Source organism: Arachis stenosperma, chromosome 9, assembly GCF_014773155.1.
Source record: "Arachis stenosperma cultivar V10309 chromosome 9, arast.V10309.gnm1.PFL2, whole genome shotgun sequence".
NCBI lineage: Eukaryota > Viridiplantae > Streptophyta > Magnoliopsida > Fabales > Fabaceae > Arachis > Arachis stenosperma.
Genome location: NC_080385.1, coordinates 6,217,883 through 6,242,531, shown reverse-complemented (window position 1 = coordinate 6,242,531; position 24,649 = coordinate 6,217,883). Strand labels below are relative to the sequence as shown.

General features: G+C 39.9%; 1 non-coding gene across 1 annotated transcript; it reads right to left on the bottom strand.

Annotated features, from left to right (window-relative positions):
• Positions 1 to 22,206: 22,206 nt before the first annotated feature.
• LOC130952414 (small nucleolar RNA R71) lies at positions 22,207 to 22,314 on the bottom strand. The gene has a single exon (XR_009074594.1). It is a non-coding gene; the product is annotated as a small nucleolar RNA R71 (small nucleolar RNA).
• Between the last annotated feature and the right edge of the window lie 2,335 nt (positions 22,315 to 24,649).

Sequence of the window (24,649 nt, the reverse complement as noted above, 5' to 3'; positions counted from 1 at the left end):
GTGTGTCTTCTGACCTTGATAGAGTATGGTAATTGAAGACCAAGGAATGCTGATGAAGAATATTAGAAGCATTATTATAGCAAAAATGTTATTGAGGGTGCTGATTAGTTTTAGTGATTAATGATGATGATGATGAGATGATTGCAGGTGTTGTTGCTGAAGAAGCACTATTATTTGTGTTGTTTTCAAATAGAGTTAAAGATGATTAAAAAAAATGGCTATGGCTCAGGCCTCAGTGTGTGTACCTCTTATGCCATTGAATTTGAATTACAAAATTAGTGAGCTGCTGTGTAAACAACTAATCTTGTGTCATCGTTGAATTTGAATTTATCATTGTCATGCATATTTGTATCTTGAAGTTTTGTATATGCAATGTAAATATTAAAGAAGAACTTGTAGCAATTCATATGATTTGGTGCTGCATTGACTCATTTTAATATCTTTATTTTAATTATGTTATATTTTCTTTTTTTAGTTGGTTCTTTTAAAAAATACCAGTACTAATGTTGTTGTTATAATTGAACCAAATAAGAAAAAGAAAAGGAAAAGGAACCACCGGCTATTATGTGGCAAGAGCTGAGGAAATGGAAACAGAGCAGGCATTAGTGGTGGTAAGAACAGAGGAAATGGAACCACGGCAGGCATTAGTGGTTAATGGGGAAAAAGTTAATATTTTACCTTCAAGTTAGTGTAAGATGGAAGATGGTGCCCCTTATTGTTATAAACTTGTGTCTATTATGATGAAGTGTAACACTTTATTTCTAGTTTGTATTCCTAAACTTGTACCTCTGATTTATTCCATCATCATTTTTTGTGTACTTAATTTGTGACATGTTATGATATTTTGGTTTTGAAGTATTAAAACAAAAAAATGATTCACCAGTATAATAGGAATAGACTCACGATCTGATATCAATTAGTGTTTCTTTATTTTGAATCTATTTATCTATCTGGTGAATGAGCTAAATATTTTTGAAAAATAAGTTTATTTATAATTATTTTATTTATTTGAAACTGACTTACACAAAATGACTTTTACTAGTTGTCTAAAATTGAAAGTGATCAGGAAATGCACTAGGCATTGAAGTAGTAATAAGGGAAAGGTACATACTGATTGTTTGGGTAGGATTACTTTACTTTTAACACTTTCTTTTCCTTAAGTAAAACAAATCCTTTTCTTTTGTAATTAGTCATCGGCCTAACTTTTCTTTGACTAAATCATGCAATAATCTATTTAAGTGAAGTGACTGCAGTTTTTTTTTCCCATGGGTGGGGGGTAAAAGTGAAGCAACTACAAGGGAGGGGAGGCACACAACTACACAAGTTGGCTATTATAGAGGAGAGCGTTCCTGTCTTCATGAGACCAGCACCTTAAACTTCAACTTCTGTCACAGTTCTCATAGAAATTTCCACTAACATCACAACACACAAGACATAAGACTAGCAGCAGCAGCACAAACATATATAAAACAGCAACAAACACAACTGCACAACAGATGAAAAAACTATACACCAACATAAAAAATCAATAGCAACATCACAACAAGGTTGGAATGTCGAAAATACTCCAAACAAATACACATAAAAACATTGCTAAGTGCTAATCATTGGTCATACAAAAGTCCTTTTCATTTATTTCTATTTTGATAAGACACAGCAGCACAGGACAGAGTATCAAACTAGTGTTTTCAAGAGTATCACCATGCAAAAACTGTGAAATGCTTTAGGTCCACTAGTTAAACATTTTTCAATAAAATTGCATCAACAAAAAATCAAAATATATTACAAAATCCAAACACAATATACTTTTGTTGTTTCATGTATACATTACTTGAGGCAACGAGTAAACAAGATTGGTGCAAACACAAGAAGCACCAAAGCAATGCCTAAGTTCCACTATAATAGGTAATGCTAGAGCATACCCTTGAACTTCGGATATTGTTCTTGTTGTACAAGTGGTGCACGAAATTGCAATAACACTTTTTGCAATCCTGCACAACTAACCAGCAAGTGCACTGGGTCGTCCAAGTAATACCTTGCGTGAGCAAGGGTCGATCCCACGGAGATTGTCGGCTTGAAGCAAGCTATGGTTATCTTGTAAATCTTAGTCAGGAGATCAGAAATTATCAGGATTGATTGTGAAAAGCAAAAGAACATGAAATGGTTACTTGTTTTGCAGTAATGGAGAATAGGTTGGGGTTTTGGAGATACTCCATCTTCTGAATCTCTGCTTTCCTACTGTCTTCTTCATCAAACACGCAAGTCTCCTTCCATGGCAAGCTCGTGTAGGGTTTCACCGTTGTCAATGGCTACCTCCCATCCTCGCAGTGAAAGCTAATGCACGCACTCTGTCACAGTACTGCCAATCACCGGTTTGGTTCCCTCCCCTACCGGAATAGAATCCCTCTTTTGCGTCTGTCACTAACGCCCAGTAGGTTACAGGTTTGAAGCACGTCACAGTCATTCAATCATTGAATCCTACTCAGAATACCACAGACAAGGTTTAAACCTTCCGGATTCTCTTGAATGCCGCCATCAGGCCCTGCCTATACCACGAAGATTCCGATTAAAGAACCCAAGAGATAACTACTCAATCTAAGATAGAACAGAGGTGGTTGTCAGGCACATGTTCATAGTTGAGAATGATGATGATTGTCACGGATCATCACATTCATCCGGATTAAGAACAAGTATTATCTTGGAATGAAAGCAAGCATGATTGAATAAGAAACAGTAGTAATTGCATTAATCCATCAAGACACAGCAGAGCTCCTCACCCCCAACCATGGGGTTTAGAGGCTCATACTGTGGAAAGAAACGTGTAAAAATGTTATGAGGTCATAAGGTACGGATACAATGTCAAAAGATCCTATAAGTAGTAAAAGCTAGTATCCTAAGGTTTACAGAAATGAGTAAATGACAGAAAAATCTATTTCCGGGCCCACTTGGTGTGTGCTTGGGCTGAGCAATGAAGGAATTTCGTGTAGAGACCTTTTCTGGAGTTAAACGCCAGCTTCCATGCCAGTTTGGGCGTTTAACTCCAGATTTTATGCCAGTTCCGGCGTTTAACGCTGGAATTTCTGTAGGTGACTTTGAGCGCCGGTTTGGGCCATCAAATCTTGGGCAAAGTATGGACTATTATATATTGCTGGAAAGCCCAGGATGTCTACTTTCCAATGCCGTTGAGAGCGCGCCAATTGGGCTTCTGTAGCTCCAGAAAATCCACTTTGAGTGCAGGGAGGTCAGAATCCAACAGCATCTGCAGTCCTTTTGAGTCTCTGGATCAGATTTTTGCTCAGATCCCTCAATTTCAGTCAGAAAATACCTGAAATCACAGAAAAACACACAAACTCATAGTAAAGTCCAGAAAAGTGAATTTTGATTAAAAACTAATAAAAATATACTAAAAACTAACTAAAAGATACTAAAAACATACTAAAAACAATGCCAAAAAGCGTACAAATTATCCGCTCATCACAACACCAAACTTAAATTGTTGCTTGTCCCCAAGCAACTGAAAATCAACATAGGATAAAAAGAAGAGAATATACTATAGATTCCAAAATATCAAAGAAACATAGCTCCAATTAGATGAGCGGGACTAGTAGCTTTTTGCCTCCGAACAGTTTTGGCACCTCACTCTATCCTTTGAAGTTCAGAATGATTAGCATCTATAAGAACTCAGAACTCAGATAGTGTTATTGATTCTCCTAGTTAAGTATGTTGATTCTTGAACATAGCCAGTGTATGAGTCTTGGCTGTGGCCCAAAGCACTCTGTCTTCCAGTATTACCACCGGATACATACATGCCACAGACACATAATTGGGTGAACCTTTTTAGATTGTGACTCAGCTTTGCTAAAGTTCCCAATTAGAGGTGTCCAGGGTTCTTAAGCACACTCTTATTGCTCTGGATTACCACTTTATTTCTTTCTTTTTCTTTTCTTCCTCTCTTTTTTTTTCGAAATTTTTTTTTTGTATTCACTGCTTTTTCTTGCTTCAAGAATCAATTTGATGATTTTTCAGATCCTCAATAACAGTTCTCTTTTCTCCTCATTCTTTCAAGAGCCAACAAATTTAGCATTCTTAAAATCAACAAGTTCAAAAGACATATGCACTGTTCAAGCATTCATTCAGAAAGCAAAAAGTATTGTCACCACATCAAACTAATTCAACTAGTTTCAGAGATAAATTTCGAAACCCTGTACTTCTTGTTCTTTTGTGATTAAAGCATTTTTCTTTTAAGAGAGGTGATGGATTCATAGGACATTCATAGCTTTAAGGCATAAACTTAAATTTTATTAATTATGAACTAGGAACAAGACTCAAATATAGATATAAGATGAAATTAAAAATAGAAAACAAAACAAGAAAAACGAAAAAAATTAGGCTCCTAATGATAAAGGTTTTCACAGAGTTAGGACTCAACAACCTTGATTTTGAGAAGTGGATGCTCCCTCAGCTTGAGAGGAGAGCTTTTGGCGCTTCATCTCTTGGATTTCACGCCCCTGCTTCTCTTGTTCCTTCAGCAATTTGCAGAGCATGCAGTTCTGATTCTGCTGTTCTTCCTTCAGTTGCTCCATAGTCTCTTGCAACTTGTTAATAGATGCTTCTAGGTTGGACCAGTAGTCAATTCTTGGAAATTCAGGGAGGAATTCCTGCGCCCTCCTCTTGATGGAGTTGTCTTGCACTTGTCCTTCCATTGACTTCTTGGTGATTGGGTGTTCAATGGGTATGAACTCATCTACTCCCATCTTCACCACAGCCTCTTTACAGAGCAAGGAAATCAAGCTTGGATAAGCCAATTTGGCTTCAGTGGAATTCTTATTTGCAATTGTGTAGATCTCACAAGCAATCACATGATGCACCTCCACTTCTTTTCCAAGCATAATGCAATGAATCATCACTGCTCTCTTGATGGTGACCTCAGAACGGTTGCTAGTAGGCAATATGGAACGCCCAATAAAGTCTAGCCAACCTCTTGCAATTGGTTTGAGGTCTCCCCTCTTGAGTTGGTTTGGGACACCCTTAGAATTGGTTATCCACTTAGTTCCAGGGAGGCATATGTCCTCTAGAACTTGATCCAACCCCTTATCTACTCTCACCATCCTCCTATTAAAGGAATCAGGATCATCTTGCAGTTGAGGCAACTTGAAGATTTCTCTTATTTTGTCCAGATGGAAGTATATAACTTTCCCTCTGACCATGGTTCTGTAGGTATGGTAAGCAGTTCCAGTCATTCTCTGCTTATCTGTTAGCCACAGATTTGAGTAGAATTCCTGAACCATGTTCCTCCCAACCTTTGTTTCAGGATTGGTTAGAACTTCCCATCCTCTGTTTCGAATTTGCTCTTGGATCCCCGGATATTCATCTTCTTTCAGATCAAATTTAACTTCCGGGATCACTGACCTCAGACCCATTATTTTATGATAATGGTCTTCATGTTCTTTGGTTAAGAACTTCTCTTCATTCCAAAGATTCTTTGGATTATTCTCTTTCTTGCCTCTTAAATTGGTTTGTTTTCCCTTAGGAGCCATGATATTGATGAATTTTGGCTTAGTGATCACGGAAAAGCACACCAAACTTAGAGGTTTGCTTGTCCTCAAGCAAAAGAGAAGAGAGAAGAGAGGGGGAGGAAGAGGAAATTCGAATGGTGTGGTTGGAAGAGGGGAACAAACGTGTATTTATAAGGTGGGGAGGGGAGTTTTCGAAAAAAAAGGAATTTGAAAGGAGATTTGAGAAGATATGAGAAGAAATTGAGAAAAGGGTGAAATTTTTGAACAATGTTTGTAATTGATTTGAAATAAATTTGAAAAAAAGGTTTTGATTTTTGAAGATTTGAAAGTGAATGATGAATGATTGAAGTGTGATTTTGTAGAAAAGTAGGGGTAAGAAAAGGAAAGTTTGAAAAAATCTGATTTGAAAACAAAATTGTGGTCCCCCCACCAAGCTGGCGTTAAACGCCCAGAATGGCACCCATTCTGGCGTTTAACGCCCATCTGTTGCCCCACTTGGGCGTTTAACGCCCAGCCAGGTACCCTGGCTGGCGTTAAACGCCAGAAATTCTTCCTCACTGGGCGTTTTTCTAAAACGCCCAGGATGCTGCACACCTGGCGTTAAACGCCCAGAATGGTGCCCATTCTGGCGTTTAATGCCCAAAATGGCACCATTCCTGGCGTTAAACGCCCAGAAGCGTTTAACGCCCAAAATGCCCCTTACTGGCGTTTTTTCGCCAGTAAGCTCATTTTCTCTGCTTTTTGAGCTGAATCCTTCTGTAACTCTGTGAATTCCTTCATTTTTGATACTTGCCTCTGTAAGAACTAATCATACAACTTTCTAATGACTGGGTTGCCTCCCAGCAAGCGCTTCTTTACTGTCTTTAGCTGGACTTTTACTGAGAATCACTCAAGCCTCAGTTTTGAGCATTCCTGCTCAAAATTTCCTTCAAGATAGTGCTTGATTCTCTGTCCATTTACAATGAACTTTCTGTCAGAATCAATATCCTGAAGCTCAACATACCCATATGGTGACACTCCTGTAATCACATACGGACCCCTCCACCGGGATTTGAGTTTTCCTGGAAACAGTCTGAGCCTAGAGTTGAAGAGCAGAACTTTTTGTCCTGGCTCAAAGACTCTGGTTGACAATCTCTTGTCATGCCATCTCTTTGCCTTTTCCTTATAAATTTTTGCATTTTCAAAGGCATTGAGTCTGAACTCCTCTAGCTCATTTAGCTGGAGCAGTCTTTTCTCACCAGCTAACTGTGCATCCATGTTTAGGAATCTGGTTGCCCAGTAGGCTTTGTGTTCCAGTTCCACAGGCAAATGACAGGCCTTCCCATACACCAATTGGTATGGAGAGGTTCCTATAGGAGTCTTGAATGCTGTTCTGTATGCCCACAGAGCATCATCCAAGCTCTTTGCCCAATCCTTTCTTCGGGCTATCACAGTCCGTTCTAGGATTCTTTTTAGTTCTCTGTTAGAGACTTCAGCTTGCCCATTTGTCTGTGGATGATACGGAGTTGCCACTTTATGGCTGATTCCATATCTAACCATAGCAGAGTATAGCTGTTTATTGCAGAAATGAGTGCCCCCATCACTGATTAGCACTCTGGGGACGCCAAACCTGCTGAAAATGTTTTTCTGGAGGAATTTCAGCACGGTCTTGGTATCATTAGTGGGTGTAGCAATTGCTTCTACCCACTTAGATACATAGTCCACTGCCACCAGAATGTAAGTGTTTGAGTATGATGGTGGAAATGGTCCCATGAAGTCAATTCCCTATACATCAAACAATTCTATCTCTAATATCCCTTGTTGAGGCATGGCATATCCGTGAGGCAGATTACCAGCTCTTTGGCAACTGTCACAGTTACGCACAAACTCTCGGGAATCTTTATAGAGAGTAGGCCAGTAGAATCCACACTGGAGAACTTTAGTGGCTGTTCGCTCACTTCCAAAATGTCCCCCATACTGTGATCCATGGCAGTGCCATAGGATCCTTTGTGCTTCTTCTCTGGGTACACACCTGCGGATCACTCCGTCAGCACATCTCTTAAAGAGATATGGTTCATCCCAAAGGTAGTACTTGGCATCTGAAATTAGTTTCTTTCTCTGCACATAACTGTACTCTTTGGGTATGAACCTCACAGCTTTATAGTTTGCAATATCTGCAAACCATGGAGCTTCCTGAATGGCAAAGAGTTGCTCATCTGGGAAAGTCTCAGAGATCTCAGTAGAAGGGAGGGACGCCCCAGCTACTGGTTCTATTCTGGACAGATGATCAGCTACTTGGTTCTCTGTCCCTTTTCTGTCTCTTATTTCTATATCAAACTCTTGCAGAAGCAACACCCATCTTATAAGCCTGGGTTTTGAATCCTGCTTTGTGAGTAAGTATTTAAGAGCAGCATGGTCAGTGTACACAATCACCTTTGATCCCACTAGGTAGGATCTAAACTTGTCAATGGCATAGACCACTGCAAGCAACTCTTTTTCTGTGGTTGTGTAATTCTTCTGTGCATCATTTAGAACACGGCTAGCATAATAAATGACATGCAGAAGTTTGTTATGCCTTTGTCCCAATACTGCACCAATGGCATGATCACTGGCATCACACATTAATTCAAATGGTAATGCCCAATCTGGTACAGAGATGACTGGTGCTGTGACCAGTTTAGCCTTCAGGGTCTCAAATGCCTGCAGACACTCATTGTCAAAGATGAATGGAGTGTCAGCAGCTAGCAGGTTACTCAAAGGTTTAGCAATTTTCGAAAAATCCTTGATAAACCTTCTATAGAATCCTGCATGCCCAAGAAAGCTTCTGATTGCCTTAACATTGGCAGGTGGTGGTAATTTTTCAATTACCTCTACCTTTGCCTTATCCACCTCTATCCCCCTGCTTGAAATTTTGTGCCCAAGGACAATTCCTTCAGTCACCATAAAGTGACATTTCTCCCAGTTTAAAACCAGGTTAGTCTCTTGGCATCTTTTCAGGACAAGTGATAGGTGGTTAAGACAGGAGCTAAATGAGTCTCCATATACTGAAAAGTCATCCATGAAGACTTCCAGAAATTTCTCTACCATATCTGAGAAGATAGAGAGCATGCACCTTTGAAAGGTTGCAGGTGCATTGCACAGACCAAAAGGCATTCTCCTATAGGCAAACACGCCAGAAGGGCATGTGAATGTTGTTTTCTCTTGGTCTTGAGGATCTACTGCAATTTGGTTGTAGCCTGAGTAGCCATCCAAAAAGCAGTAGTAATCATGACCAGCTAGTCTTTCTAGCATCTGGTCTATGAATGGTAAAGGAAAATGATCCTTTCTGGTGGCTGTATTGAGTCTTCTGTAGTCAATACACATGCGCCACCCTGTGACTGTCCTTGTAGGAACCAGTTCATTTTTTTCATTATGAACCACTGTCATGCCTCCCTTTTTGGGAACAACTTGGACAGGGCTCACCCAGGGGCTATCAGAAATAGGATAAATAATCCCAGCCTCCAGTAATTTAGTGACCTCTTTCTGCACCACCTCCTTCATGGCAGGATTTAGCCTCCTCTGTGGTTGGACCACTGGTTTGGCATTATCCTCCAACAGGATCTTGTGCATGCATCTAGCTGGGCTAATACCCTTGAGATCACTTATGGACCACCCAAGAGCTGTCTTGTGTGTCCTTAGCACTTTAATCAGTGCTTCCTCTTCCTGTGGATTTAAAGCTGAGCTTATAATCACTGGAAAAGTGTCACCCTCTCCCAGAAATGCATATTTCAGGGATGATGGTAGTGGTTTGAGTTCAGGCTTAGGAGGCTTATCCTCCTCCTGAGGAATTTTCGAAAATTCCTTTGCCTCCTCTGGTTCTTCTTGATCAGGTTGAGCATCTTTGAAGATGTCCTCAAGCTCTGATTCTAGGCTTTCAGTCATATTGATCTCTTCTACCAGAGAGTCAATAATGTCAGCGCCCATGCAGTCATGTGGTGTGTCTGGATGCTGCATAGCTTTTACAGCATTTAACTTGAACTCATCCTCATTGACTCTCAAGGTTACTTCCCCCTTTTGTACATCAATGAGAGTTCGTCCAGTTGCTAGGAAAGGTCTTCCTAGAATGAGAGTTGTACTCTTGTGCTCCTCCATTTCCAGCACCACAAAGTCAGTTGGAAAGGCAAATGGCCCAACCTTGACAATCATGTCCTCTATTATGCCTGATGGGTGTTTAATGGAGCCATCAGCAAGTTGGAGGCATATCCTGGTTGGTTTGATTTCTCCAATCAACCCAAGCTTTCTGATAGTGGATGCAGGTATTAGATTGATGCTTGCTCCAAGATCACATAAAGCTGTCTTGGTGCAAGTGCCTTCTAATGTGCATGGTATCAGAAAGCTTCCAGGATCTTGAAGCTTTTCTGGTAAGCTTTTTAGAATGACTGCACTGCATTCTTCAGTGAGAAACACTTTTTCAGTTTCTCTCCAATCCTTCTTATGACTTAAGATTTCCTTCATGAACTTAGCATAAGAAGGTATTTGCTCAAGTGCCTCTGCAAATGGAATCTTTATTTCAAGAGTCCTTAAATAGTCTGCAAAGCGGGCAAATTGCTTATCCTGTTCCGCTTTGCGGAGTTTCTGAGGATAAGGCATCTTGGCTTGATATTCTTCAACCTTAGATGCTGCAGGTTTATTCCTTACAGAAGTGGTTGAAGAAGCCTTGTTAGAGGGATTACTGTCAGCACTCTCAGGTGTCTGATTTTCCCTTGGCGTTTGGACGCCAGGAATGGGTGGAAAATGGGCGTTTAACGCCAACTTTTCCCCCTTTTCTGGCGTTTGAACGCCAGAACTGGGCAAGGAATGGGCGTTTAACGCCAACTTTCCTTCCCTTTCTGGCGTTTGAACGCCAATATTCCTCTCTGGGCTCTTACTGTCCTCAGAGGGATTTTGAACAGTGGTTTGGTTGTCCTCTGTCATTTGTTCCTTATTTGGCTTTTTGCTCTTTTGAACAGTGTTATTCAAGGTCTTTCCACTCCTCAATTGAACTGCTTGACACTCCTCTGTTATTTGTTTAGATATTTGCTGTTTTGCTTGATTCAACTGTAGTTCTATGCTCTTATTTGCAACTTTAGTTTCATGGAGCATCTCTTTAAATTCTGCTAACTGTTCTGTCATCAGGAGCAATTGTTGATTAAGCTCATTCATCTGTTCTTGAGGATTAGGATCAGTGACTACTGTCATGACTTCCTCTTCTGGAGAGAACTCATTGCTAGAGTACAAATATTGGTTTCTAGCAACAGTGTCTATAAGCTCTTGAGCTTCTTCAATTGTCTTCCTCATGTGTATAGACCCACCAGCTGAGTGGTCTAAAGACATCTGAGCTTTTTCTGTAAGCCCATAGTAGAAAATGTCTAACTGGACCCACTCTGAAAACATTTCAGAGGGACATTTTCTTAGCATACCTCTATACCTCTCCCAGGCATTATAAAGGGATTCATTATCCTCTTGTTTAAAACCTTGGATGTCCAGCCTTAGCTGTGTCATCCTTTTTGGAGGGTAAAAATGATTCAGGAATTTGTCTGATAACTGTTTTCATGTCTTTATGCTTGCTGTAGGTTGGTTATTTAACCACCTTTTAGCTTGATCTTTTACAGCAAATGGAAACAGTAAGAGTCTGTAGACATCCTGATCTACCTCTTTATCATGTACTGTGTCAGCAATTTGTAAGAACTGTGCCAGAAACTCAGTAGGTTCTTCTTGTGGAAGACCGGAATACTGGCAATTTTGCTGCACTATGATAATGAGTTGAGGATTTAGCTCAAAGCTGCTTGCTTTGATGGGAGGTATACAGATGCTACTCCCATATGCAGCTGTAATGGGGTTAGCATATGACCCCAAAGTCCTTTTGGACTGATTAATTCCACTTAAGTCCATGATGGACAAAAGGGAAATGATAATAATTGCAAAGAGATAAATTTTGTTTATTTTTTTTTTTGAATAACCGAAAAAATTAAAATAAAAGGAGATTAAAATAAAAATAAAAAAAATTTCGAAAATAGAAAAGAAAATAAGATCAAAGCAAATTGAGAACTGAATCAATTAAGTGATTAAAAAGATTTTGAAAACAGCAATTAAAAAGATATGATTGAAAAACTTTTATGAAAAAGATTTGATTTCTAAAAAGAGGAAAGAAAAAAACAGCAAAAAGACACCAAACTTAAAATTTTTAGAAAATCAAACACTAATTTTTTCGAAAATTTTAAAGGAAAAACACAAAGAGGACACCAAACTTAGGACTTTTATGAATCAAAAAGGGACTAAGAACAAAAGAGTTCGAAAATTTTAAAAGAAAAACAAAAGCATGCAATTGACACCAAACTTAGAATATGAAACTAGACTCAACTAAAAGACTCTAAACCAACAAAAATAAAACAGTCCTAATCTAAGCAACAAGATAAACCGTCAGTTGTCCAAACTCGAACAATTCCCGGCAACGGCGCCAAAAACTTGGTGCACGAAATTGCAATAACACTTTTTGCAATCCCGCACAACTAACCAGCAAGTGCACTGGGTCGTCCAAGTAATACCTTGCGTGAGCAAGGGTCGATCCCACGGAGATTGTCGGCTTGAAGCAAGCTATGGTTATCTTGTAAATCTTAGTCAGGAGATCAGAAATTATCAGGATTGATTGTGAAAAGCAAAAGAACATGAAATGGTTACTTGTTTTGCAGTAATGGAGAATAGGTTGGGGTTTTGGAGATACTCCATCTTCTGAATCTCTGCTTTCCTACTGTCTTCTTCATCAAACACGCAAGTCTCCTTCCATGGCAAGCTCGTGTAGGGTTTCACCGTTGTCAATGGCTACCTCCCATCCTCGCAGTGAAAGCTAATGCACGCACTCTGTCACAGTACTGCCAATCACCGGTTTGGTTCCCTCCCCTACCGGAATAGAATCCCTCTTTTGCGTCTGTCACTAACGCCCAGTAGGTTACAGGTTTGAAGCACGTCACAGTCATTCAATCATTGAATCCTACTCAGAATACCACAGACAAGGTTTAGACCTTCCGGATTCTCTTGAATGCCGCCATCAGGCCCTGCCTATACCACGAAGATTCCGATTAAAGAACCCAAGAGATAACTACTCAATCTAAGATAGAACAGAGGTGGTTGTCAGGCACATGTTCATAGTTGAGAATGATGATGATTGTCACGGATCATCACATTCATCCGGATTAAGAACAAGTATTATCTTGGAATGAAAGCAAGCATGATTGAATAAGAAACAGTAGTAATTGCATTAATCCATCAAGACACAGCAGAGCTCCTCACCCCCAACCATGGGGTTTAGAGGCTCATACTGTGGAAAGAAACGTGTAAAAATGTTATGAGGTCATAAGGTACGGATACAATGTCAAAAGATCCTATAAGTAGTAAAAGCTAGTATCCTAAGGTTTACAGAAATGAGTAAATGACAGAAAAATCCATTTCCGGGCCCACTTGGTGTGTGCTTGGGCTGAGCAATGAAGGAATTTCGTGTAGAGACCTTTTCTGGAGTTAAACGCCAGCTTCCATGCCAGTTTGGGCGTTTAACTCCAGATTTTATGCCAGTTCCGGCGTTTAACGCTGGAATTTCTGTAGGTGACTTTGAGCGCCGGTTTGGGCCATCAAATCTTGGGCAAAGTATGGACTATTATATATTTCTGGAAAGCCCAGGATGTCTACTTTCCAATGCCGTTGAGAGCGCGCCAATTGGGCTTCTGTAGCTCCAGAAAATCCACTTTGAGTGCAGGGAGGTCAGAATCCAACAGCATCTGCAGTCCTTTTGAGTCTCTGGATCAGATTTTTGCTCAGATCCCTCAATTTCAGTCAGAAAATACCTGAAATCACAGAAAAACACACAAACTCATAGTAAAGTCCAGAAAAGTGAATTTTGATTAAAAACTAATAAAAATATACTAAAAACTAACTAAAAGATACTAAAAACATACTAAAAACAATGCCAAAAAGCGTACAAATTATCCGCTCATCAACAAGCTGTTCTCCATAGTATAAATAAATTTGAGAGTCGAAGCAAGAAGACGACAATAACAATCAGCCCCGAGACCTGCTGCTTCTGTCGCCGGCGATGACGAGCACAACAAAGGAGCCAACTGAGTGCGCGACGGTGATGAGACAGGGAGCAATGACAATAACTAGTCTCGGGACCTGCTGCTTCTGCCGCGGTGATAGCGAGAGCAGGAAAGGCGTGCAAGCGCGACTGAGTGCGAGACGGAGACGACTGACAACACAGAGAGGAACAACGAGCTTGAGTGCGACACCGGAGACAGTGAGAGAGACCGGAGTAAATAGAGGAAGAGAGCTTGTGCGAGAGCCAATGAGCCACGGTGACAGAGATAGAGAGCTACGCTTTAGTGAGAGAATGACGATGAGGAAGGACTGGAGGAGACGGTGAGGGGTGAGGGGTGAGGGCCAGGGTTTTGATGAACGACGTCATTTCGAAAGTAAAAAAAAAAAAAAAAATCGGTCCGGGTTATGTAAACCGGCAGAGTCAACCAAATTTAAAAATAAATTAATCGATTATATAAATAATACCAATTACCATGTCACACATCAGCATCTTTAAAAAAAAAAAACACTTGGGACATCTTGAGGGGAGCATCCGCCAAATGGCAAATGCCCCCATTGGCATTCAGCTCATCCCCCATGACCCATCTTAAAAAGGTCCCCACTTCATTCGTTCGAACAACGCCAATATCAATAAATAATAAATAAATTGAGCAACAAACAAACAAACAAACAAATAAACACTACAAGTTTTATTTTTACGCTTCTTCCTACGTGTAGCTCGACTGCTAGCTTCCTTTTCTGATGAACAAAAATAAAAATGACACTTTTCTTCAAATCTTGCCTTCATCTTGCCATGCCTTTCTTCAGATCTTTCTGATTCATAGTCTTTCTACTTTTTTTATAGTCTTTCTTCCATAGACTTCTCTATTACTTTATTTTTTTTCTTCTGATAACTTCTTCTTTCTTCCATCTTCTTTTCTGATTAATGATATGACAGAAAGTAAAGAGAGAGGAGAGAAGAGAAAAAAGACTTTGAAAGCAATAAATGAAATTAAACTCAATTGAATTCTTACTTCCAGTTACTAATGCATAGAATAACGTAACCAATGCATAGAATAACGTATGGATCTTTCAATGAAAATAAATTGAATTGAACTGATTTTCGGTTACCAAGGCATGAGAGAGAGTGAACATTTTTGTAATCACCGTATGGAGCCTTTTTTTTCGATAAACAAAGGGGCTTTACACCCAACAAAAAGAAAAAAACTAACAACCAGAAATTAGCCTTGGCAACATAGTGCTCCTAATGTCTTCATCAAGAATTCTTCTTAACTCTCCTGGGGTTGATCAATGAACACAAACCTTGGGTATATGTCTAAACTTTTCTTGGTGAGCCAATCTGCCCCTCTGTTTCCTTCCTTGTAAGTGTGCTTGATCTTAATCTGCCAATCTCTTTTCATGAACTCTCTTATGCTACGCACCAAAGCTTCAGGATGTTCCTCTATTTTTTCTTTATGAACCAGAATTTCTACCGCAGATTTAGAATCTGATTCTATAATAACCTTTCGAATCCCTATGTCCCAAGCAACCTTCAATCCATGATATATACCCCATAACTCAGCTATATATGCTGTACATTTTCCAATATTGACCATAAAGCCTGCAACCCATCTTCCTAAGTGGTTTCTCAATAAGCCACTGCATCCCACAATGCCAAGATTTTTATCTGCTGCTCCATCTGTGTTAAGTTTAATCCAGCCTTGTAGCGGTTCCTTCCAGCCAACATGAACCTCTATCTTTTTTGGTGTTTCCTTCAGCAATCTTTTCTTCTCAAATGCCGCCTTAATTTGCTCTACATGTTTCTTGATTACCTGTGTCGGGTTTGATGGCCTTTGAAATAGGGGTGTGAAAATTTTCTTATTTCTCCAATACCATAGCCACCAGCAAGTTACTAAGAATTGGGAGATCCATTCCTCATTTTTGGACAAGCCTAGATCCATGGACAGGTTCCAATGAATCCAAACATTAAAGGGAACTCTAAAGAAGTTGTTAAGGTGATTGGGATGGACAGTGTTAGCCCATATTCTCGAAGCTAGAGGGCATTCTCTCATAACATGTGAGATTGTTTCCACTGTTCCAGAACATTTGTAACAATTGGGGTTCATTCCAAATATTTTGTTTCTGTGCTCTGATGTCATCAATTTTCGGTAAGCAACCTTCCAAAAGAACACTTTGATGCACTGAGGCCCCTGCCACTTCCATAGGATATTCCATAATTGATTTGCTTCCGTCCCTTGATCTGCTATTGCTTTATATGCAGAAGAGACTGTGAACATGCCATCATGACTCAATCCCCATCTAAAGGTGTCCGCCCCCAAATTCTCATTTGCTGGAACAAGAGCACGAATGCGTTCGACGATGTCTTCTGGGAGGTACCTCTTGAATAGTTGAATATTCCAATTTCCATCGTCAAGTACCCCTTCATTGACCTTCATTTCAATGTTTATGCTCTCAATATTGTTGTTTACTAGTTGAATCAAAGGGGGAGCATCTTTCACCCATCTATCCAACCACAACATAGTTGATCTACCATCTCCACCGCTATTAAAGTATGTTTGGCAAATGTTTCTCTGATATTAGCTAAAGCCTTCCTGAGGAGGGAGTCTGCACTTGTCTTATGCATCTCTTGTAGAATATTTCTATTCCTTCCATACTTAGCATAAATGACCCTTGCCCACAATGCTTCCTTCTCATGTATCAATCTCCACATTAGCTTCATTAGGAAGGCCTCATTCATTTTTGCTAAATTCTGTAAACCCAATCCGCCAGCTTCTTTTGGTTTGTAAATAGTATTCCAATTGACAGCATGTATTCTTCTCTTATTTTCTTCTTCACCCCAAATAAAGCTCCTTTGCATTTTTTCAATTTTGTTACATATCCCTTTAGGAATCATTGAGTACATTATGTCAAAGTTAATTGATGGACTGATAGTCGTTTGGGCTAGTGTGATTCTTCCCGCCAAGGAAAGGCAGTTTGTTTTCCATCCTTTCATTTTGCTTGTAATTCTTTCCACCACATTTCTGTAATTATCTTTTCTTTTTCTATCATTTGTAAACATAGCACCTAAGTATCTTCCCAATTGGTTTGTTCGATCAAAGCCGCTTCTATTAGTTATCTAGTTAATCTCATCTACTCCCACATTTTTGGAGAAGTAAATCGATGTTTTTGCTGCATTTACTTTTAATCCCGATGCTGCACCAAATTCCTCCAACACCTTCATTATGTTATCAATTTGATCTATTGATGCTTCAGCAAACAGAAGAAGGTCGTCAGCAAATAACAAATGAGAGATATGAGGTCCCTGTCTCCCAATTACAAAAGGTCTCCAAGAACCACCTCCTACTCGTTCCTCTATTAGTTGAGATAATTTATCAACCACAATCACAAATAGGTACGGAGAGATTGGGTCCCCTTGACGTAGGCCACGATTGGGATTAAAAGCTTGGATTTTGCAACCATTCCAAATAAGTTTGAACTCTACTGTTGTTACACACTCCATTATGATGCTCTTCATGTGCTCAGGGATGCCAAACTCTTGTAAGCAGTTATTAATGAATCCCCAACTTAGGCGGTCATATGCTTTTTCAAAGTCAATTTTGATTGCCATATACTTTTTCCTACCTTTCATTCTTCTCATGTCGTGGATAATCTCCTTGGCAATTACTATATTGTCATGTATGGTCCTTCCCGCAATAAAGCTTGATTGGTTTGGGGATATCCTATCTGCCAAGATTGGTTTGATACGGGCAACAAGAATCTTAGACAAGCATTTATATACAACATTGCATAATGCTATTGGACGGAATTGGGAGATGGTTTCGGGATTTCTTATTTTTGGAGTTAGTACAAGCAAAGTTTGATTTATCTCTTTGATGTACTCTGGATTCTGCCAAAGTCTTTTAATGTACTCACACACTGAATCATTCATTATGTACCAGTTGTCTTTGAAGAAACGAGCCGGAAAGCCATCCTCTCCTGGGGCTTTGAGAGAGCCAATGTTAAACAGTGCACTTTTTATTTTTTTTGTGTTGGCACTGCATTGAGTGTTGCTTCTGATGGGCCTTTATAAGGAGGGTAGGAGACACTGGTCACTAGATCTTGGTTGCCATACTTGTCTTGGTAGTACAACTTCTTGAAGAACATCACCACCTTCTCTTTTAGTTTCTCTTGATCCTCACACCAACTACCATCTTCATTTTTTAACTTGATAATTTGATTTTTCCTTCTTCTTGTGATGGTTTTTACATGATAATATTTTGTGTTTCTATCCCCTTCTGTTATCCACTGCTGTCTTGACTTTTGTAACCAAAAGATCTCTTCTTGGTCAAGTATGTTCTCCATTTCTTGGGTCAGTTCTTTCTCAAGCTTATCGAGGAATTTATTCTTCCCATAATCATGAGCCTTTTGTATGCCATTCAGTCTTCTTAGAATAGTATTTTTTTTTTCCTAAAAAGATCTCCAAAAACTTCTCGATTCCATTTTTTCAAGTCATTAGCAAGGGCCTCTAAAGCTTGGGGTATATTTACATCTCTTTTCCAAGAGGCTTTGACATAATTCTTGAATTCTGGGTGTGCCTCCCACATAGCTTCATACCTGAAAGGCTTGATTCTAGTGTCAATTCTGTTTGGGCAGGTTCTAGCAAGCAGAGGATGGTGGTCCGAATTTATTCTTGGGAGTACTGATGAGCGGATAATTTGTACACTTTTTGGCATTGTTTTTAGTATGTTTTTAGTAGTTTTAGTTGAGTTCTTAGTATATTTTTATTAGTTTTTAGCTAAAATTCACTTTTCTGGACTTTACTATGAGTTTGTGTGTTTTTCTGTGATTTCAGGTATTTTCTGGCTGAAATTGAGGGATCTGAGCAAAAAGCTGATCCAGACACTCAAAAGGACTGCAGATGCTGTTGGATTCTGACCTCCCTGCACTCGAAGTGGATTTTCTGGAGCTACAGAAGCCCAATTGGCACGCTCTCAACGGCGTTGGAAAGTAGACATCCTGGGCTTTCCAGCAATATATGATAGTCCATACTTTGCCCAAGATTTGATAGCCCAAACCGGCGTTCAAAGTCACCTCAAGAAATTCCAGCGTTAAACGCCGGAACTGGCACCTAAATGGGAGTTAAACGCCCAAACTGGCATAAAAGCTGGCGTTTAACTCCAAGAGGAGTCTCTACACGAAAAATGCTTCATTGCTCAGCCCAAGCACACACCAAGTGGGCCCAGAAGTGGATTTTTATGTCATTTACTCATCTTTGTACACCTTAGGCTACTAGTTTTCTATAAGTAGGACCTTTTACTATTGTATTTTCATCTTTGGATTAATTTTAGATCCTTTGATCATCTTGGGATCTTAGATCATTTGGGAGGCTGGCCATTCGGCCATGCCTAGACCTTATTCTTATGTATTTTCAACGGTGGAGTTTCTACACACCATAGATTAAGGTGTGGAGCTCTGCTGTACCTCGAGTATTAATGCAATTACTATTGTTCTTCTATTCAATTCCGCTTGTTCTTTGTCCAAGATATCACTTGTTCTTCAACTTGATGAATGTGATGATCCGTGACACTCATCATCATTCTCACCTATGAACAAGGTGACTGACAACCACTTTTGTTCTACAAGCAACCAAGGCTCTAGTGAATATCTCTTGGATTCTTTAATCGGAATCTTCGTGGTATAGGCAAGAACTGATGGCGGCATTCAAGAGAATCCGGAAGGTCTAATCTTGTCTGTGGTATTCTGAGTAGGATTCAATGATTGAATGACTGTGACGTGCTTCAAACTCCTAGCAGGCGGGGCGTTAGTGACAGACGCAAAAGAATCGATGGATTCTATTCCGGCCTGACCGAGAACCGACAGCTGAATTCCGCGTGCTGTGACAGAGCATATGCAATCGTTTTCACTGAGAGGATGTGAGGTAGCCATTGACAACGGTGAAACCCTACACAAGCTTGCCATGGAAAGGAGTAAGAAGGATTGGATGAAGACTGTAGGAAAGCAGAGAGACAGAAGGGAAGGCATCTTCATTCGCTTATCTGAAGCTCTCACCAATGATATACATAAGTATCTCTATCTTTATCTTTATGCTTTATTCATCATCTACACCCATTTGAGTTTGCCTGACTGAGATTTACAAGGTGACCATAGCTTGCTTCATAGCAACAATCTCCGTGGGATCGACCCTTACTCATGTAAGGTATTACTTGGACGACCCAGTGCACTTGCTGGTTAGTTGTGCGAAGTTGTGTTTATGCCATGGTATTGAGCACCAAGTCTTTGGAGCCATTACTAGGGATTATTTCGTGTATTAAAAAGTATTGATCACAATTTCGTGCACCAAGTTTTTGGCGCCGTTGCCGGGGAATTAAATGTCCTAACTATAGTTTCGCATTTGTTCCCTGCAATAACAGTGCCAAGTTTTGATCCGGCAACAACACCAAGTTTTTGGCGCCGTTGCCAGGGATTGTTTGTGTATGGACAACTGACGGTTCATCTTGTTGCTTAGATTAGGTATTTATTTTTTTCGAAATTCTTGAAGATGAATTCTAGAGTTTCATGATGACTTGTTGAAATCTGGCTGGCTGAGAAGCCATGTCTAATCTCATTGGACCGAGGTTTCAACTTATCATCACAGAAGCTTGTTGATTTTTTATCAATCTTGCTTTTGGAGCAGTGATCTGCTAAGGCTTGGCTGGCCTTTGGCCATGTCTAGTGTTTTGGACCGAAGCTTTCTTTGAAAGCTTGGCTGGCTGTGAAGCCATGTCTAATTCCTGGACCGGAGTCTTAGACTAGCATTGCACTGATTCCTGGAATTCTCATTAAGAATTTTGATATCTTTTTCCACTTAATTTTCGAAAAGCACAAAAAAATTCACAAAATCATAAAAACCAAAAATATTTGATGTTTCTTGCTTGAGTCTAGTGTCTCATCTTAAGTTTGGTGTCAATTGCATACATTCATTCATGTGTCTTAAGGATCTTCAAGTAATTCTTGATGATTTCTTACTCTGATCTTTGAATTCTTTTGACTTGAGTGTTTATGTGTCTCATATAGTGTCAGTAGTATACAAACTGCTAAGTTTGGTGTCTTGCATGCATTGTTATTTGATTCTTGTTGCATTTTGATTATTAAAAAAAATCCAAAAATATTTTTAATTTGTGTCTTTTCAAGTCAATAATACAAAGAATTGAAGATTCAGAACATACTGCAGAGGAATTATACAGAAAAAGCTGGGCGTACAAAACGCCCAGTGAAGAAGGACAGACTGGCGTTTAAACGCCAGCCAGGGTACCTGGTTGGGCGTTTAACGCCCAAAAAGGTAGCATTTTGGGCGTTAAACGCCAGAATGGATACCATTCTGGGCGTTTAACGCCAGGATGGCACAAGGGGGAAGATTTTGTTTTTCAAATCAATTTTTTTCAAGTTTTCAAAGTTTTTCAAAATCAAATCTTTTTCAAATCATATCTTTTCAATCAAATGTTTTCAAAATCAATTTCTTTCCTTTTTCAAAGATACTTACTAACAATTAATGATTTGATTGAACATCTCAAGTTTGTTGCCTTTTCTGTTGAGAGAGGTTTAATGTTTGAATCATATCTTTTCTTGTTAGGCAAGTCATTAATTTTTAAACTCAAATCTTTTAAAAATTGTTTTCAAAACATATCTTTTAAAATTGTTTTCAAATCAAATCTTTTCAATCATATCTTTTTAATCACATCTTTTTCAAAATAAATTTTCAATCAAATCTTTTTAACTTCTAATTTCAAAATCTTTTTCAAAAATCACTTGATTTCTTTTCCACTTTGAATTTTCGAAAATTATCAATCAATTTTTCAAAATGTTTTTGACATCTTTTTAATTAATTTTCGAAAATTCTCTTCCCTTCCTCCCACATCCTTCTATTTATGGAGTACTACTCCTTCTTAATGCACAATTCGAACTCTGTCTAATCAAGTTCGAATTCTTCTACCTCCTTCTTCTATTTTTCTTTTCCTCTGACACCTCAAGGAATCTCTATAACTGTGACATAGAGGATTCCACATTTTTTTGTTCTCTTCTCTTTCATATGAGCAGGAGCAGAGACAAAGGCATTCTTGTTGAAGCTGACCCTGAACCTGAAAGGACCTTGAAGCGAAAGCTAAGAGAAGCTAAGGCACAACTCTCTGTAGAGGACCTAACCGAATTCTTCAAAGAAGAAGAACCCATGGCAGCCGAAAACAACACCAATGCCAACAATGCAAGGAAGGTGCTGGGTGACTTTACTGCACCTACTCCCAATTTCTATGGGAGAAGCATCTCTATCCCTGCCATTGGAGCAAACAACTTTGAGCTTAAGCCTCAATTAGTTTCTCTAATGCAACAGAATTGCAAGTTCCATGGACTTCCAATGGAAGATCCTCATCAGTTTTTAGCTGAGTTCTTGCAAATCTGTGACACAGTCAAGACTAATGGGGTTGACCCTGAGGTCTACAGACTGATGCTATTCCCTTTTGCTGTAAGAGACAGAGCTAGAATATGGTTGGACTCACAACCTAAAGATAGCCTGGACTCTTGGGAAAAGCTAGTCAATGCCTTCTTGGCAAAGTTCTTTCCACCTCAAAAATAGAGTAAGCTTAGAGTGGAAGTCCAAACCTTCAGACAGAAGGATGGAGAATCCCTCTATGAAGCTTGGGAAAGATACAAACAATTAATCAGAAAATGTCCCTCAGACATGCTTTCTGAATGGAGCATCATAGGTATTTTCTATGATGGTCTCTCTGAACTATCCAAGATGTCTTTGGATAGCTCTGCTGGAGGATCTCTTCATCTGAAGAAGACGCCTACAGAGGCTCAGGAACTAATTGAGATGGTTGCAAATAACCAATTCATGTACACTTCTGAAAGGAATCCTGTGAACAATGGGGCAAGTCAGAAGAAAGGAGTTCTTGAGATTGATGCTCTGAATGCCATACTGGCTCAGAATAAGATATTGACTCAACAAGTCAATTTGATTTCTCAAAGTCTGTCTGGAATGCAAAATGCACCTGGCAGTACTAAGGATGCTTCATCTGAGGAAGAAGCTTATGATCCTGAGAACCCTTCAATGGAAGAGGTGAATTACCTAGGAGAACCCTATGGAAACACCTATAATTCTTCATGGAGAAATCACCCAAATTTCTCATGGAAGAATCAAGAGAGACCTCAACAAGGCTTCAACAACAACAATGGTGGAAGAAACAGGTTTAGCAATGGCAAGCCTTTTCCATCATCTTCTCAGCAACAGACAGAGAATTCTAAGCAGAACCCCTCTGACTTAGCAACCATGGTCTCTGATCTAATCAAAACCACTCAAAGTTTCATGACTGAAACAAGGTCTTCCATTAGGAATTTGGAAGCACAAGTGGGACAGCTGAGCAAGAAAGTTACTGAACTCCCTCCTAGTACTCTCCCAAGTAATACAGAAGAAAATCCAAAAGGAGAGTGCAAAGCCATAACCATGGCCGAATCTGGAGAGGAAAGAGAGGAAGAGGACGCCACTGAGGAAGACCTCAATGGGCGTGCACCAACCTCCTCTGAGTTCCCCAATGAGGAATCATGGGAATCTGAGGCTCAAAATGAGACCATAGAGATTCCATTGGACTTACTTCTGCCTTTCATGAGCTCTGATGAGTATTCTTCCTCTGAAGAGGATGAGTATGTCACTGAAGAGCAAGTTGCTAAATACCTTGGAGCAATCATGAAGCTAAATGACAAGTTATTTGGAAATGAGACTTGGGAGGATGAACCTCCTTTGCTCACCAAAGAACTGGATGACTTGTCTAGGCAGAAATTACCTCAAAAGAGACAAGATCCTGGGAAGTTTTCAATACCTTGTACCATAGGCACCATGACCTTCAAGAAGGCTCTGTGTGACTTAGGGTCAAGTGTGAACCTCATGCCTCTCTCTGTAATGGAGAAGCTAGGGATCTTTGAGGTACAAGCTGCAAGAATCTCACTAGAGATGGCAGACAACTCAAGAAAACAAGCTCATGGACTTGTAGAGAATGTTTTGGTAAAAGTTGAAGACCATTACATCCCTACTGATTTCATAGTCCTAGAGACTGGGAAGTGCATGGATGAATCCATCATCCTTGGTAGACCCTTCCTAGCCACAGCAAAGGCTGTGATTGATGTTGATGGAGGCAAACGGATCATTCAAGTGAATGAAAAATCCTTGGTGTTTAAGGCTCAAGGATATCCCTCTGTCACAATGAAGAAGAAGCATGAAGAGCTTCTCTCAAATCAGAGACAAACAGAGCCCCCACAGTCAAACTCTAAGTTTGGTGTTGGGAGGCCACAACCAAACTCTAAGTTTGGTGTTGAACCCCCACATTCAAACTCTAAGTTTGGTGTTGGGAGGTTCCAACATTGCTCTGAGTATCTGTGAGGCTCCATGAGAGCCCTCTGTCAAGCTACTGACATTAAAGAAGCGCTTGTTGGGAGGCAACCCAATGTTATATTTTATATATTTTCCTTTGTTATTTTATTTTATTTTGTAGGTTGATGATCATAAGAAGTCACAAAATCCATTGAAAAAGCAAAAACAGAATGAAAAACAGGAAGAAAAACAGCACACCCTGGAGGAAGAATTCACTGGCGTTTAAACGCCAGTGAGGTTAGCAGTTGGGCGTTTAACGCCCAGTCTGGCACCATTCTGGGCGTTTAACGCCAGAAAGGGGCACCAGACTGGCGTTAAACCCCAGAAAAGGGCAAGAACCTGGCGTTAAACGCCAGGAATGGGCACCAGCCCGGCGTTTAACGCCAGAAATGGCTCAAAACGTGATTTTGAGCAACATTTGGTGCAGGGATGACTTTTCCTTTACACCACAGGATCTGTGGACCCCATAGGATCCCCACCTACCCCACCACCACTCTCTCTCTTCTTCCCCCATTCACCAATCACCTCATTACCTCTTCCCCAAAAACCCCTCACCTATCAAATCCCATCTTTCTCTTCACCACTCACATCCATCCTTCATAAAACCCCACCAACCTCACCCTTCAAATTCAAACCACTTTCCCTCCCAAACCCA